Raw genomic sequence first — 12,836 nt, forward strand, 5'->3', positions numbered from 1 at the left:
TAGGGGAAATGTCAGTGAGCGTTCCGATTTCAGTTCCAGAGTGATTCGCCCATTGAGTACTTCATATTTAGTCATTTTCAGCCAATTTTCAGAATTTTTGAAAATTTCACTTTTTTGTGAAAATATCCACTAAATGAGGGAATAATATGTGTGAGGGTACCCCAGGAGAGTTCCAAATGTGTGTGGGTAGAATATATATCCCACGGGGGTAAAATTTAAAAAAGGTGAAAAAATTATTTTTTTTGGACTTAGTCATTTTTTCAGCGTTTCTCAGACTTTCAGATAGGGGAAATGTCAGTGAGCGTTCCGATTTCAGTTCCAGAGTGATTCGCCCGATGAGTCCTTCATATTTAGTCATTTTCAGCCAATTTTCTGAATTTTTGAAAATTTCACTTTTTTGTGAAAATATCCACTAAATGAGGGAATATTATGTGTGAGGGCACCCCAGGAGAGTTCCAAATGTGTGTGGGTAGAATATATATCCCACGGGGGTAAAATTGAAAAAAGTGGAAAAAATTTTTTTTTTTTCGACTTTGTCATTTTTCCGGCGTTTATCAGACTTTCAGATAGGGGAAATGTCAGTGACCGTTCCGATTTCAGTTCCAGAGCGATTCGCCTGATGAGTCCTTCATATTTAGTCATTTTCAGCCAATTTTCAGAATTTTTGAAAATTTCACTTTTTTGTGAAAATATCCACTAAATGAGGGAATAATATGTGTGAGGGAACCCCAGGAGATTTCCAAATGTGTGTGGGTAGAATATATATCCCACGGGGGTAAAATTGAAAAAAGGTGAAAAATTTATTTTTTTGGACTTAGTCATTTTTTCAGCATTTATCAGACTTTCAGATAGGGGAAATGTCAGTGAGCGTTCCGATTTCAGTTCCAGAACGATTCGCCCGATGAATCCTTCATATTTAGTCGTTTTCAGCCAATTTTCAGAATTTTTGAAAATTTCACTTTTTTGGGAAAATATCCACTAAATGAGGGAATAATATGTGTGAGGGTACAACAGGAGAGTTCCAAATGTGTGTGGGTAGAATATATATCCCACGGGGGTAAAATTGAAAAAAGTTGAAAAAATTTTTTTTTTGGACTTAGTCATTTTTTCAGCATTTATCACACTTTCAGATAGGGGAAATGTCAGTGAGCGTTCCGATTTCAGTTCCAGAGCGATTCGCCCGATGAGTCCTTCATATTTAGTCGTTTTCAGCCAACTTTCTGAATTTTTGAAAATTTCACTTTTTTGTGAAAATATCCACTAAATGAGGGAATAATATGTGTGAGGGCACCCCAGGAGAGTATCAAATGTGTGTGGGTAGAATATATATCCCACGGGGGTAAAATTGAAAAAAGGTGAATAAAATTTTTTTTTGGACTTTGTCATTTTTCCGGCGTTTATCAGACTTTCAGATAGGGTAAATGTCAGTGAGCGTTCCGATTTCAGTTCCAGAACGATTCGCCCGATGAGACCTTCATATTTAGTCGTTTTCAGCCAATTTTCAGAATTTTTGAAAATTTCACTTTTTTGTGAAAATATCCACTAAATGAGGGAATAATATTTGTGAGGGTACAAGAGGAGAGTTCCAAAAGTGTGTGGGTAGAATATATATCCCACGGGGGTAAAATTGAAAAAAGGTGAATAAAATTTTTTTTTGGACTTTTTCATTTTTCCGGCGTTTATCAGACTTTCAATTAGAGCAAATGTCAGTGAGCATTCCGATTTCAGTTCCAGAGAGATTTGCCCGATAAGTTCTTCATATTTAGTCGTTTTCAGCCAATTTTCTGAATTTTTGAAAATTTCACTTTTTTGGGAAAATATCCACTAAATGAGGGAATAATATGTGTGAGGGTACAACAGGAGAGTTCCAAATGTGTGTGGGTAGAATAAATATATCACACGGGGGTAAAATTGAAAAAAGGTGCAAAAATTTTTTTTTGGACTTTGTCATTTTTCCTGCGTTTATCAGACTTTCGATTAGGGCAAATGTCAGTGAGCATTCCGATTTCAGTTCCAGAGCGATTTGCCCGTTGAGTCCTTCATATTTATTCGTTTTCAGCCAATTTTCTGAGTTTTTGAAAATTTCACTTTTTTGTGAAAATATCCACTCAATGAGGGAATAATATGTGTGAGGGCACCCCAGGAGAGTTCCAAATGTGTGTGGGTAGAATATATATCCCACGGGGGTAAAATTGAAAAAAGTTGAAAAAATTTTTTTTTGGACTGTCATTTTTTCAGCGTTTATCAGACTTTCAGATAGGGGAAATGTCAGTGAGCGTTCTGATTTCAGTTCCAGAGCGATTCGCCCGATGAGTCCTTCATATTTAGTCATTTTCAGCCAATTTTCTGAATTTTTGAAAATTTCACTTTTTTGTGAAAATATCCACTCAATGAGGGAATAATATGTGTAAGGGCACCCCAGGAGAGTTCCAAATGTGTGTGGGTAGAATATATATCCCACGGGGGTAAAATTGAAAATAGTTGAAAAAAATTTTTTTTGGACTTAGTCATTTTTTCAGCGTTTATCAGACTTTCAGATAGGGGAAATGTCAGTGAGAGTTCCGATTTCAGTTCCAGAGCGATTCGCCCGATGAGTTCTTCATATTTAGTCGTTTTCAGCCAATTTTCAGAATTTTTGAAAATTTCACTTTTTTGTGAAAATATCCACTAAATGAGGGAATAATATGTGTGAGGGTACAACAGGAGAGTTCCAAATGTGTGTGGGTAGAATATATATCCCACGGGGGTAAAATTGAAAAAAGGTGAATAAAATTTTTTTTTGGACTTTGTCATTTTTCCGGCGTTTATCAGACTTTCAATTAGGGCAAATGTCAGTGAGCATTCCGATTTCAGTTCCAGAGCGATTTGCCCGATGAGTCCTTCATATTTAGTCGTTTTCAGCCAATTTTCTGAATTTTTGAAAATTTCACTTTTTTGTGAAAATATCCACTAAATGAGGGAATAATATGTGTGAGGGCACCCCAGGAGAGTTCCAAATGTGTGTGGGTAGAATATATATCCCACGGGGGTAAAATTGAAAAAAGGTGAATAAAATTTTTTTTTGGACTTTGTCATTTTTCTGGCGTTTATCAGACTTTCAATTAGGGCAAATGTTAGTGAGCATACCGATTTCAGTCCCAGAGCGATTCGCCCGTTGAGTCCTTCATATTTAGTCGTTTTCAGCCAATTTTCTGAATTTTTGAAAATTTCACTTTTTTGGGAAAATATCCACTAAATGAGGGAATAATATGTGTGAGGGTACAACAGGAGAGTTCCAAATGTGCGTGGGTAGAATAAATATATCACACGGGGGTAAAATTGAAAAAAGGTGAAAAAATTTTTTTTTGGACTTTGTCATTTTTCCTGCGTTTATCAGACTTTCGATTAGGGCAAATGTCAGTGAGCGTTCCGATTTCAGTTCCAGAGCGATTTGCCCGTTGAGTCCTTCATATTTAGTCGTTTTCAGCCAATTTTCTGAATTTTTGAAAATTTCACTTTTTTGTGAAAATATCCACTCAATGAGGGAATAATATGTGAGAGGGCACCCCAGGAGAGTTCCAAATGTGTGTGGGTAGAATATATATCCCACGGGGGTAAAATTGAAAAAAGTTGAAAAAAATTTTTTTTTGGACTTAGTCATTTTTTCAGCGTTTATCAGACTTTCAGATAGGGGAAATGTCAGTGAGCGTTCCGATTTCAGTTCCAGAGTGATTCGCCCGATGAGTCCTTCATATTTAGTCATTTTCAGCCAATTTTCTGAATTTTTGAAAATTTCACTTTTTTGTGAAAATATCCACTAAATGAGGGAATATTATGTGTGAGGGCACCCCAGGAGAGTTCCAAATGTGTGTGGGTAGAATATATATCCCACGGGGGTAAAATTGAAAAAAGTGGAAAATTTTTTTTTTTTTTCGACTTTGTCATTTTTCCGGCGTTTATCAGACTTTCAGATAGGGGAAATGTCAGTGACCGTTCCGATTTCAGTTCCAGAGCGATTCGCCTGATGAGTCCTTCATATTTAGTCATTTTCAGCCAATTTTCAGAATTTTTGAAAATTTCACTTTTTTGTGAAAATATCCACTAAATGAGGGAATAATATGTGTGAGGGTACCCCAGGAGATTTCCAAATGTGTGTGGGTAGAATATATATCCCACGGAGGTAAAATTGATAAAAGGTGAATAAATTTATTTTTGGGACTTTGTCATTTTTCCGGCGTTTATCAGACTTTCAATTAGGGCAAATGTCAGTGAGCATTCTGATTTCAGTTCCAGAGCGATTTGCCCTATGAGACCTTCATATTTAGTCGTTTTCAGCCAATTTTCTGAATTTTTGAAAATTTCACTTTTTTGTGAAAATATCCACTCAATGAGGGAATAATATGTGTGAGGGCACCCCAGGAGAGTTCCAAATGTGTGTGGGTAGAATATATATCCCACGGGGATAAAATTGAAAAAAGTTGAAAAAATTTTTTTTTGGACTGTCATTTTTTCAGCGTTTATCAGACTTTCAGATAGGGGAAATGTCAGTGAGCGTTCTGATTTCAGTTCCAGAGCGATTCGCCCGATGAGTCCTTCATATTTAGTCATTTTCAGCCAATTTTCTGAATTTTTGAAAATTTCACTTTTTTGTGAAAATATCCACTCAATGAGGGAATAATATGTGTGAGGGCACCCCAGGAGAGTTCCAAATGTGTGTGGGTAGAATATATATCCCACGGGGGTAAAATTGAAAAAAGTTGAAAAAACTTTTTTTTGGACTTAGTCATTTTTTCAGCGTTTATCAGACTTTCAGATAGGGGAAATGTCAGTGAGAGTTCCGATTTCAGTTCCAGAGCGATTCGCCCGATGAGTTCTTCATATTTAGTCGTTTTCAGCCAATTTTCTGAATTTTTGAAAATTTCACTTTTTTGTGAAAATATCCACTCAATGAGGGAATAATATGTGTGAGGGCACCCCAGGAGAGTTCCAAATGTGTGTGGGTAGAATATATATCCCACGGGGGTAAAATTGAAAAAAGTTGAAAAAAATTTTTTTTTTGACTTAGTCATTTTTTCAGCGTTTATCAGACTTTCAGATAGGGGAAATGTCAGTGAGCGTTCTGATTTCAGTACCAGAGTGATTCGCCCGATGAGTCCTTCATATTTAGTCATTTTCAGCCAATTTTCTGATTTTTTGAAAATTTCACTTTTTTGTGAAAATATCCACTAAATGAGGGAATATTATGTGTGAGGGCACCCCAGGAGAGTTCCAAATGTGTGTGGGTAGAATATATATCCCACGGGGGTAAAATTGAAAAAAGTTGAAAAAATTTTTTTTTTGGACTTAGTCATTTTTTCAGCGTTTATCAGACTTTCAGATAGGGGAAATGTCAGTGAGCGTTCCGATTTCAGTTACAGAGCGATTCGCCCGATGAGTCCTTCATATTTAGTCGTTTTCAGCCAATTTTCAGAATTTTTGAAAATTTCACTTTTTTGTGAAAATATCCACTAAATGAGGGAATAATATGTGTGAGGGTACCCCAGGAGAGTTCCAAATGTGTGTGGGTAGAATATATATCCCACGGGGGTAAAATTGAAAATAGGTGAAAAAATTTTTTTTTTGGACTGTCATTTTTCCGGCGTTTATCAGACTTTCAATTAGGGCAAATGTCAGTGAGCATTCTGATTTCAGTTCCAGAGCGATTTGCCCGATGAGACATTCATATTTAGTCGTTTTCAGCCAATTTTCTGAATTTTTGAAAATTTCACTTTTTTGTGAAAATATCCACTCAATGAGGGAATAATATGTGTGAGGGCACCCCAGGAGAGTTCCAAATGTGTGTGGGTAGAATATATATCCCACGGGGGTAAAATTGAAAAAAGGTGAATAAAATTTTTTTTGGGACTTTGTCATTTTTCCGGCGTTTATCAGACTTTCAATTAGTGCAAATGTCAGTGATCATTCCGATTTCAGTTCCAGAGCGATTCGCCCGTTGAGTCCTTCATATTTAGTCGTTTTCAGCCAATTTTCTGAATTTTTGAAAATTTCACTTTTTTGTGAAAATATCCACTCAATGAGGGAATAATATGTGTGAGGGCACCCCAGGAGAGTTCCAAATGTGTGGGGGTAGAATATATATCCCACGGGGTAAAATTGAAAAAAGTTGAAAAAAAATGTTTTTTTCGACTTTGTCATTTTTCCGGTGTTTATCAGACTTTCAGATAGGGGAAATGTCAGTGAGCGTTCCGATTTCAGTTCCAGAGTGATTCGCCCGATGAGTCCTTCATATTTAGTCGTTTTCAGCCAATTTTCAGAATTTTTGAAAATTTCACTTTTTTGGGAAAATATCCACTAAATGAGGGAATAATATGTGTGAGGGTACAACAGGAGAGTTCCAAATGTGTGTGGGTAGAATATATATCCCACGGGGGTAAAATTGAAAAAAGGTGAATAAATTTTTTTTGGGGACTTTGTCATTTTTCCGGCGTTTATCAGACTTTCAATTAGGGCAAATGTCAGTGAGCATTCTGATTTCAGTTCCAGAGCGATTTGCCCGATGAGACCTTCATATTTAGTCGTTTTCAGCCAATTTTCTGAATTTTTGAAAATTTCACTATTTTGTGAAAATATCCACTCAATGAGGGAATAATATGTGTGAGGGCACCCCAGGAGAGTTCCAAATGTGTGTGGGTAAAATATATATCCTACGGGGGTAAAATTGAAAAAAGTTGAAAAAAATTTTTTTTTGGACTTAGTCATTTTTTCAGCGTTTATCAGACTTTCAGATAGGGGAAATGTCAGTGAGTGTTCTGATTTCAGTTCCAGAGCGATTCGCCCGATGAGTCCTTCATATTTAGTCGTTTTCAGCCAATTTTCTGAATTTTTGAAAATTTCACTTTTTTGTGAAAATATCCACTAAATGAGGGAATAATATGTGTGAGGGCACCCCAGGAGAGTTCCAAATGTGTGTGGGTAGAATATATATCCCACGGGGGTAAAATTGAAAAAAGTTGAAAAAAATTTTTTTTTGGACTTAGTCATTTTTTCAGCGTTTATCAGACTTTCAGATAGGGGAAATGTCAGTGAGCGTTCCGATTTCAGTTCCAGAACGATTCGCCCGATGAGTCCTTCATATTTAGTCGTTTTCAGCCAATTTTCAGAATTTTTGAAAATTTCACTTTTTTGGGAAAATATCCACTAAATGAGGGAATAATATGTGTGAGGGTACAACAGGAGAGTTCCAAATGTGTGTGGGTAGAATATATATCCCACGGGGTAAAATTGAAAAAAGTTGAAAAAAATTTTTTTTTGGACTTAGTCATTTTTTTCAGCGTTTATCAGACTTTCAGATAGGGGAAATATCAGTGAGCATTCTGATTTCAGTTCCAGAGCGATTCGCCCAATGAGTCCTTCATATTTAGCCGTTTTCAGCCAATTTTCAGAATTTTTGAAAATTTCACTTTTTTGTGAAAATATCCACTAAATGAGGGAATAATATGTGTGAGGGCACCCCAGGAGAGTTCCAAATGTGTGTGGGTAGAATATATATCCCACGGGGGTAAAATTGAAAAAAGTTTAAAAAAATTTTTTTTTGGACTTAGTCATTTTTTCAGCGTTTATCAGACTTTCAGATAGGGGAAATGTCAGTGAGCGTTCCGATTTCAGTTCCAGAGCGATTCGCCCGATGAGTCCTTCATATTTAGTCGTTTTCAGCCAATTTTCTGAATTTTTGAAAATTTCACTTTTTTGTGAAAATATCCACTAAATGAGGGAATAATATGTGTGAGGGCACCCCAGGAGAGTTCAATTGAAAAAAGTGGAAAAAATTTTTTTTTTTTAGACTTTGTCATTTTTCCGGCGTTTATCAGACTTTCAGATAGGGGAAATGTCAGTGAGCGTTCCGATTTCAGTTCCAGAGCGATTCGCCCGATGAGTCCTTCATATTTAGTCATTTTCAGCCAATTTTCTGAATTTTTGAAAATTTCATTTTTTTGTGAAAATATCCACTCAATGAGGGAATAATATGTGTGAGGGCACCCCTGGAGAGTTCCAAATGTGTGTGGGTAGAATATATATCCCACGGGGGTAAAATTGAAAAAAGGTGAAAAATTTTTTTTTTTGGACTGTCATTTTTCCGGCGTTTATCAGACTTTCAATTAGGGCAAATGTCAGTGAGCATTCTGATTTCAGTTCCAGAGCGATTTGACCGATGAGACCTTAATATTTAGTCGTTTTCAGCCAATTTTCTGAATTTTTGAAAATTTCACTTTTTTGTGAAAATATCCACTAAATGAGGGAATAATATGTGTGAGGGTACCCCAGGAGAGTTCCAAATGTGTGTGGGTAGAATATATATCCCACGGGGGTAAAATTGAAAAAAGTTGAAAAAAATTTTTTTTTGGACTTAGTCATTTTTTCAGCGTTTATCAGACTTTCAGATAGGGGAAATGTCAGTGAGCGTTCCGATTTCAGTTGCAGAGCGATTCGCCCGATGAGTCCTTCATATTTAGTCGTTTTCAGCCAATTTTCAGAATTTTTGAAAATTTCACTTTTTTGTGAAAATATCCACTAAATGAGGGAATAATATGTGTGAGGGTACCCCAGGAGAGTTCCAAATGTGTGTGGGTAGAATATATATCCCACGGGGGTAAAATTGAAAAAAGGTGAAAAATTTTTTTTTTTGGACTGTCATTTTTCCGGCGTTTATCAGACTTTCAATTAGGGCAAATGTCAGTGAGCATTCTGATTTCAGTTCCAGAGTGATTTGACCGATGAGACCTTCATATTTAGTCATTTTCAGCCAATTTTCTGAATTTTTGAAAATTTCACTTTTTTGTGAAAATATCCACTAAATGAGGGAATAATATGTGTGAGGGCACCCCAGGAGAGTTCCAAATGTGTGTGGGTAGAATATATATCCCACGGGGGTAAAATTGAAAAAAGGTGAATAAAATTTTTTTTGGACTTTGTCATTTTTCCGGCGTTTATCAGACTTTCAATTAGGGCAAATGTCAGTGAGCATTCCGATTTCAGTTCCAGAGCGATTCGCCCGTTGAGTCCTTCATATTTAGTCGTTTTCAGCCAATTTTCTGAATTTTTGAAAATTTCACTTTTTTGTGAAAATATCCACTCAATGAGGGAATAATATGTGTGAGGGCACCCCAGGAGAGATCCAAATGTGTGTGGGCAGAATATATATCCCAAAGGGGTAAAATTGAAAAAAGTTGAAAAAAATTTTTTTTTGGACTTAGTCATTTTTTTCAGCGTTTATCAGACTTTCAGATAGGGGAAATGTCAGTGAGTGTTCCGATTTCAGTTCCAAAGCGATTCGCCCGATGAGTCCTTCATATTTAGTCGTTTTCAGCCAATTTTCAGAATTTTTGAAAATTTCACATTTTTGTGAAAATATCCACACAATGAGGGAATAATACGTGTGAGGGCACCCCAGGAGAGTTCCAAATGTGTGTGGGTAGAATATATATCCCACGGGGGTAAAATTGAAAAAAGTTGAAAAAAATTTTTTTTTGGACTTAGTCATTTTTTCAGCGTTTATCAGACTTTCAGATAGGGGAAATGTCAGTGAGCGTTCCGATTTCAGTTCCAGAGCGATTCGCCCGATGAGTCCTTCATATTTAGTCGTTTTCAGCCAATTTTCTGAATTTTTGAAAATTTCACTTTTTTGTGAAAATATCCACTAAATGAGGGAATAATATGTGTGAGGATACCCCAGGAGAGTTCCAAATGTGTGTGGGTAGAATATATATCCCACGGGGGTAAAATTGAAAAAAGTGGAAAAAAAATTTTTTTTTTCGACTGTCATTTTTCCGGCGTTTATCAGACTTTCAGATAGGGGAAATGTCAGTGAGCGTTCCGATTTCAGTTCCAGAGCGATTCGCCCGATGAGTCCTTCATATTTAGTCGTTTTCAGCCAATTTTCAGAATTTTTGAAAATTTCACTTTTTTGTGAAAATATCCACTAAATGAGGGAATAATATGTGTGAGGGTACCCCAGGAGAGTTCCAAATGTGTGTGGGTAGAATATATATCCCACGGGGGTAAAATTGAAAAAAGGTGAAAAAATTTTTTTTTTGGACTGTCATTTTTCCGGCGTTTATCAGACTTTCAATTAGGGCAAATGTCAGTGAGCATTCTGATTTCAGTTCCAGAGCGATTTGACCGATGAGACCTTCATATTTAGTCGTTTTCAGCCAATTTTTTGAATTTTTGAAAATTTCACTTTTTTGTGAAAATATCCACTAAATGAGGGAATAATATGTGTGAGGGCACCGGAGGAGAGTTCCAAATGTGTGTGGGTAGAATATATATCCCACGGGGGTAAAATTGAAAAAAGGTGAATAAAATTTTTTTTGGACTTTGTCATTTTTCCGGCGTTTATCAGACTTTCAATTAGGGCAAATGTCAGTGAGCATTCCGATTTCAGTTCCAGAGCGATTTGACCGTTGAGTCTTTCATATTTAGTCGTTTTCAGCCAATTTTCTGAATTTTTGAAAATTTCACTTTTTTGTGAAAATATCCACTTAATGAGGGAATAATATGTGTGAGGGCACCCCAGGAGAGATCCAAATGTGTGTGGGCAGAATATATATCCCACGGGGGTAAAATTGAAAAAAGTTGAAAAAAAATTTTTTTTGGACTTAGTCATTTTTTTCAGCGTTTATCAGACTTTCAGATAGGGGAAATATCAGTGAGCATTCTGATTTCAGTTCCAGAGCGATTCGCCCGATGAGTCCTTCATATTTAGTCGTTTTCAGCCAATTTTCTGAATTTTTGAAAATTTCACTTTTTTGTGAAAATATCCACTCAATGAGGGAATAATATGTGTGAGGGCACCCCAGGAGAGTTCCAAATGTGTGTGGGTAGAATATATATCCCACGGGGGTAAAATTGAAAAAAGTTGAAAAAATTTTTTTTGGGGACTTAGTCATTTTTTCAGCGTTTATCAGACTTTCAGATAGGGGAAATGTCAGTGAGCATTCCGATTTCAGTTCCAGAGCGATTCGCCTGATGAGTCCTTCATATTTAGTCATTTTCAGCCAATTTTCTGAATTTTTGAAAATTTCACTTTTTTGGGAAAATATCCACTAAATGAGGGAATAATATGTGTGAGGATACCCCAGGAGAGTTCCAAATGTGTGTGGGTAGAATATATATCCCACGGGGGTAAAATTGAAAAAAGTGGAAAAAAAAATTTTTTTTTAGACTTTGTCATTTTTCCGGCGTTTATCAGACTTTCAGATAGGGGAAATGTCAGTGAGCGTTCCGATTTCAGTTCCAGAGCGATTCGCCCGATGAGTCCTTCATATTTAGTCGTTTTCAGCCAATTTTCAGAATTTTTGAAAATTTCACTTTTTTGTGAAAATATCCACTAAATGAGGGAATAATATGTGTGAGGGTACCCCAGGAGAGTTCCAAATGTGTTTGGGTAGAATATATATCCCACGGGGGTAAAATTGAAAAAAGGTGAAAAAATTTTTTTTTTGGACTGTCATTTTTCTGGCGTTTATCAGACTTTCAATTAGGGCAAATGTCAGTGAGCATTCTGATTTCAGTTCCAGAGCGATTTGCCCGATGAGACCTTCATATTTAGTCGTTTTCAGCCAATTTTCTGAATTTTTGAAAATTTCACTTTTTTGTGAAAATATCCACTAAATGAGGGAATAATATGTGTGAGGGCACCCCAGGAGAGTTCCAAATGTGTGTGGGTAGAATATATATCCCACGGGGGTAAAATTGAAAAAAGTTGAAAAAAAATTTTTTTTGGACTTAGTCAATTTTTTCAGCGTTTATCAGACTTTCAGATAGGGGAAATATCAGTGAGCATTCTGATTTCAGTTCCAGAGCGATTCGCCCAATGAGTCCTTCATATTTAGCCGTTTTCAGCCAATTTTCTGAATTTTTGAAAATTTCACTTTTTTGTGAATATATCCACTCAATGAGGGAATAATATGTGTGAGGGCACCCCAGGAGAGTTCCAAATGTGTGTGGGTAGAATATATATCCCACGGGGGTAAAATTGAAAAAAGTGGAAAAAAAAATTTTTTTTTCGACTGTCATTTTTCCGGCATTTATCAGACTTTCAGATAGGGGAAATGTCAGTGAGCGTTCCGATTTCAGTTCCAGAGCGATTCGCCCGATGAGTCCTTCATATTTAGTCGTTTTCAGCCAATTTTCAGAATTTTTGAAAATTTCACTTTTTTGCGAAAATATCCACTCAATGAGGGAATAATATGTGTGAGGGCACCCCAGGAGAGTTCCAAATGTGTGTGGGTAGAATATATATCCCACGGGGGTAAAATTGAAAAAAGGTGAATAAAATTTTTTTTTGGACTTTGTCATTTTTCCGGCGTTCATCAGACTTTCAGATAGGGGAAATGTCAGTGAGCGTTCCGATTTCAGTTCCAGAGCGATTCGCCTGATGAGTCCTTCATATTTAGTCATTTTCAGCCAATTTTCTGAATTTTTGAAAATTTCACTTTTTTGGGAAAATATCCACTAAATGAGGGAATAATATGTGTGAGGATACCCCAGGAGAGTTAAAAATGTGTGTGGGTAGAATATATATCCCACGGGGGTAAAATTGAAAAAAGTGGAAAAAAAATTTTTTTTTTCGACTGTCATTTTTCCGGCATTTATCAGACTTTCAGATAGGGGAAATGTCAGTGAGCGTTCCGATTTCAGTTCCAGAGCGATTCGCCCGATGAGTCCTTCATATTTAGTCGTTTTCAGCCAATTTTCAGAATTTTTGAAAATTTCACTTTTTTGCGAAAATATCCACTAAATGAGGGAATAATATGTGTGAGGGCACCCCAGGAGAGTTCCAAATGTGTGTGGGTAGA

Source organism: Phyllobates terribilis, unplaced genomic scaffold (genome assembly GCF_046119375.1).
Source record: "Phyllobates terribilis strain yellow unplaced genomic scaffold, ASM4611937v1 Scaffold_41__1_contigs__length_11206878, whole genome shotgun sequence".
NCBI classification, from domain to species: Eukaryota; Metazoa; Chordata; class Amphibia; order Anura; family Dendrobatidae; genus Phyllobates; species Phyllobates terribilis.